Source organism: Zingiber officinale, chromosome 8A, assembly GCF_018446385.1.
Source record: "Zingiber officinale cultivar Zhangliang chromosome 8A, Zo_v1.1, whole genome shotgun sequence".
NCBI classification, from domain to species: Eukaryota; Viridiplantae; Streptophyta; class Magnoliopsida; order Zingiberales; family Zingiberaceae; genus Zingiber; species Zingiber officinale.
In genome coordinates this window covers 62,262,989-62,268,143 of record NC_056000.1, presented here as the reverse complement: position 1 = coordinate 62,268,143, position 5,155 = coordinate 62,262,989, and the positions used below count along the sequence as shown (strand labels likewise).

The 5,155-nt window shown below is 30.3% G+C and overlaps 1 long non-coding RNA gene across 1 annotated transcript; it reads right to left on the bottom strand.

The window, feature by feature from the left end:
• Positions 1 to 793: 793 nt before the first annotated feature.
• Positions 794 to 3,332, bottom strand: LOC122011591. The gene is made up of 4 exons (XR_006119980.1): positions 3,172 to 3,332; positions 2,075 to 2,462; positions 1,912 to 1,990; positions 794 to 1,066 (listed from the first exon to the last, which is right to left on the bottom strand). It is a non-coding gene; the product is annotated as an uncharacterized LOC122011591 (long non-coding RNA).
• Positions 3,333 to 5,155: the final 1,823 nt, after the last annotated feature.

Sequence of the window (5,155 nt, the reverse complement as noted above, 5' to 3'; positions counted from 1 at the left end):
AAATTTGGTTAATAAATTAAAAATATTTATTCATTATAATTATTAGTAATTGATATTTTTTTATAAAAATACTTTTAATTTTATTTTTTTTCTCTTTCTATTTTTCGTTATTATTTTTATATCATTATTATTGTGTTATTTCTTCTCCACGATTATTATACAGTTAGAATTAATAAAAATACAGCTTAATTCAACTCCCATTGATACGAGATTTCAAAGTAGAATCTATTGTATGCAATAGATTAAACTATATATTAATAGTATTACAATAATCTATTATTTATTGCCAAATTAATTGGTATTTTTAATATTTATTGACAAAATTTAAATTTATTTATTTAATTAAAAATGTTTATTAAAAAAATATATTATTTTTAAATAAATTATACTTGAAAGCTTAATATAAAATTATTTTTATTTTTAAAATTTTGCTCATAAAGAAGTGAGATTTGACTAAAATAAAGTTATTGCTAGGTCAACAAGCTTCTAATTGTATAAATAATCTTTTACCAGGTATGAAATTATTATTTTTTAAATTTCAATGATAAAATTAAATATCTTTAACAATATTTTTAATATTTAGTTAAAAAAAAATGTGAAGGACCTTAAATTTATTTTCCGCTTAGGACATCAAGAATCATTGAGACGCTCTGCAACCAAGTATATGTGCTTTAAACTTATAGATCTGTATGGTATGGAGTGCCCTAATTTTCTCATAATAAAAATAAAAAAAAGTGGTCGCTACTTGGAATCAAATAAAGTGGACTCAAGATATGAAAAAATAAATTAATTTCGAAAGTAAACAATGTTCATTTATTTTACCCTCCTAAATCAACAATTGCAATATCCAGCCTGTGTGTGAGAAAAAAACAAATGTTATTCCTACTTCAGGTGAAAGGTATTACTCACCATATGTTCAAAAATGAAGAAAAACTCATGATTTTGTCCAACAATCTCCTTCACAATGTTGGGGTGGTTCAACTTACGAAGAGACTGTCAAAAGCAGAATACTTTGTCGTGCCATCCTCCCAAAAGTAGAACTTTCTTTCATTTTCTTGATAGCAACCTGACATTAGTTCATAGCTTTGTTTACCACAAAAATTTCAACCACCCTTTACTATATGTAATAATTAGATCCTAAACCAGACCAAAAAATTAATTGAGAAACAAAAATAGATGTTAATTGATATAAGGGATTCAAGACAACTTCCAAAGACCTAAAACTTTACAATGGATCTCCAAGATATTAAACAGAGAATGTAGCGATCTAACATGCTTGTAAAATATGGGCATAATGGAAAAGAGAGACATTTCGGAGGTCTTGAGAGTTTGCTCATTAGATTAAAGGGGTTCTCTAATTTGTAGATCAGCATAGAAACAGATGCCACAGGCACTAGCTCACATCACCTTACTATAAACATATTATATAAAAATGGAATATCTTGTTCTTCTAGTATATAAGCTGTAAGTGAAGGCCTGATAAAAGATATAATAAATAAGAATTTTGCCTATGTAGAAAGCAACATACTGAAATCAGCACAAAAGTATTGATTAAACCAGAGCTATTGCCTAACAGAAGACTCAGTATGTCTATAAGACCTAAGTAGACAACATAAAATAGCTGGAAAATCATGTGATGACTCAATTGACCACAGCAAGTTTTCTGCAGTTTCTTGTATGTTTGCACCTTGATTATGTATCAAAAGCCTTTATTTCCTCAAAAAAAAAACTTACACCAATGAAAATTACACAACAGTTTGAAAATAAGAGGTGGCACTGTTTGGCATATCATGTTCATGCATATGTTTTTGAAATTACCATACAATCTTTCAAACTTTAAATGCAGTACCAGTATTACATCCATAAAAGTACTTCATAAAAGTTCAAACAAAACTGCAGTTCAACACTTACTATTTCATTGTTCTCAATGTTGAGTGCTTTATAAACATTCCCACAAGTTCCATCTCCAATCTCATTTATGAACTTATACCTATGATGTAAATGACACAAGTAGCAGTATCAGCCTCACCGAGATAAGAAATAGGTTCAAGAAATGCAACTATGATTTACTTACTTCTCCATTTTTTTTCTTCACAGACAAACAAGAATAAATCACTGAACTTCCAGAGGAGTTAGAATAAGAAGCTCTTTATCATCTCTGAGAAGAATTTGACCAGCACATAGGTACGTATCAAGATGCACATGCTTTCCTATGCAACCAAAATAGCCCTTATTGGCATGAGATGAGTGACTATATATCACCCAGAACATGTCCCGCATACTAAGAGCAACCACAATGAGAAGCAATCCATAATTAACAAATGTCAAACAGGACCAGTGTGCAACAGCTCTCCCAGCACTACTACCAAGAAAATGTTCGAGCAAATAAATCCCCCGAAACTACAAGTTAGTTCCATTTATAAGAAGATTTCTCCCAGCTCTTATAAACTGGGGCAATTGACCTGCAAATGTGAACAAGAAAAAATTATAAATCCAACACAGTGAATATACTTGGGAAAAAAAAGACATTAATTCAACTATGTTAGATTCTACAGTTATGCAATCAATCATAGATCGGTCAAGAAAAGAGAGATATAAGGAAAGATAAATACGGAAAAGGCTATAATTCATGGGTTTTTTTTTCCCAATCCAATGGCAAGAAACTTTTATTAGTATAGACGACCAAATTCATCATTATCTTGCCCACCGAATGCGAGAGTTAAACAAAATATTTACTTAATTATCTGACAATAAAAAAGAAAATTCAGATCAGCAGGAAAGAAAAATCAATTTTTTTGTAAATCATTAATAGAATAATAATGATACTACTAATAATAAAGAGATAACAGGAAAAACTTTTTCTTGAATGATTCATGTATTTATACAATAAGAAGCAACCATCAAGTGACGGATTACAGATCAACAGAAGCAGACAAAACCAAAAAAATTAGTAAAGATTCGTTGGGCGAAACAGGACGCAAATAGATGCGGACACAGCATAGTAGCTTTATCAAAAAGGGGGAGAAACGATTTTTGCAACAGGCATTGCTTTGTGCGACTGAAGAAAACACCGACCTCCATAAAACCGATCAAAACAATGCCTCGTCGACTCAGAATCCGAAACAAACTACACGCTAAAAAAACAAAAAATAGGAAGCCAATAACACAAACCATCAACAATTGAGCGCATCAAGAAAGGATTTCTCAGGCTGATCCTTGCAGCATAAGGAGATTCCACACACGCTCGGTTCGATTGGAAGAACGAGACGAGAGATTTGGAGGTGTGAAGTAGCGAGATCAATGAAAAAATCAACAAGACGAGGAAAGATGAAGAGGGGGAAAACAGAAGAGACGGGCGGTCCCCACGCAATGAATTAAAATAAAACATAAATTACGTTATGCTAGTGCGGAATTTATCAAAAAGGGCATACTGTCATACCAAATTACCAATCATTTTAAACTAGCGGCCAAGGCGGTAAACGAGTCGAGTTGTGGATGTTTAAACTTATTTGATAAGATAATTGAATCTGGACGAGCTAAGCTTAAAATGAATCAAGTCTTTAAACTAATTGTTCAAGCTTAGCTCGATTCATTTTTTTGTAAGCTTAAGCTTGCTTGAACCTTGCCGTTAGTTTGGTTCGTTTAGATATTATTGAACTCTCAAGTTTGATTTGAGTTTGGTTCATTTATATGTTATCGAGCTCCCAATTCAAATTTGTTTAATTATTTAAAATTTTTAGTTGTTTGATTGATTATTGAGTTTAATAATTCAAATTTATTTATTTATTTTATTTTATTATTTATTTAACATATTGATAAGAGTTTTATTAATAAATATAATTTGTGAACGTTGTTCACGAACATTGTTCACGAACGTTGTTCATGAACGTTAACGAGCTGAACACATATGTGTTCAAGCTTATTTTTTAGTTTAACAAGTTGTTCAAACTTATTTGTTTAATTAATCTTGTGTATATTGAACGAACATAAATAATTTTTTACCAAGTCGAACACCAAACTTGTTCATGAACACTTGATTCATTTACAACCCTACCCAAAATAATTAATTTTCGATAAGTTGATAACAAAATATTTTGATATAATAAAATAGTTAATTTTTCGTATTATATCAACTATTTGATAATTATTAGCCGAGTTACTCGATAATTATTATAACAATGTTAAAATAAGAGGTATTTTGAGTAAAAAAAAAATATCATGTGGATGCCTTTTGATTTTTTTTTAATGCCTTTCATTTGCATAATTTGGGATGATCTTTTGATTTTTATCCAATATATATAGAATTTTGATATGCTGCCTAAAATAGTTTTTCGATTTAAATTTTTTTTTATGCATAGTACTATAATCAAACCTCTAAACTCTAAAGGCAAAATCTGATTGGGATAATCAAAAATTTAAAATAAATAAATAAATCAATTATTCACGGAGTGTGCGACTTAAGGTGAGCAACATATCAAAACTATTGTTATCTTGCACAGCTTACTCTACACACCCCGTGAGTACCCACTTTTTTGTTTTGATTTTTTTTGTTTAATAATTTAATTCAACCCTTAAACCCTAAAGTCAAAACGCTAAATGAAATAACACCAAGACAAAAATAAAATAAAATAAAATAAAAAATATGGGTGACACGCAGTCGCGCATACACGACTTTTTTTATCTTGCCAACAATCGTCCACTACTATGCATTTCAATTTTTTTGATTATTTTTTCGGCTTGCAAGTATATCATTTAGGGGTTTGCCTTTAGGATTTAGGAATTGAATTACATGTATAAAAAAATAATTTCAAACTGATTTTTTTTTAATGTGCACGAGTGTGCGACGTAAAATTAGTAGCATATCAAACCTCTCTCTCTAAATATATCAAAATCTTATAACTCAACTAATTTGAAATAGATGGTCTGATCCTATATTCCACCTATTAAGTAAATCTAGAAAGTACGATAGCTCCTAGTGTAGCTCCCCAACTTCATTAATAATTCAATCGTCATAGTTATAGCCTGCGTGAGAATTCAATCCTAATTACTTGAAAAATACTGTTGGTAATTTGAGAGCACGAAAACTAAAGTGAAGCAAAACAAAATCACTCACAGTGATCTCCCGAAGATATCGCAATTGAAGACGCCACCGATC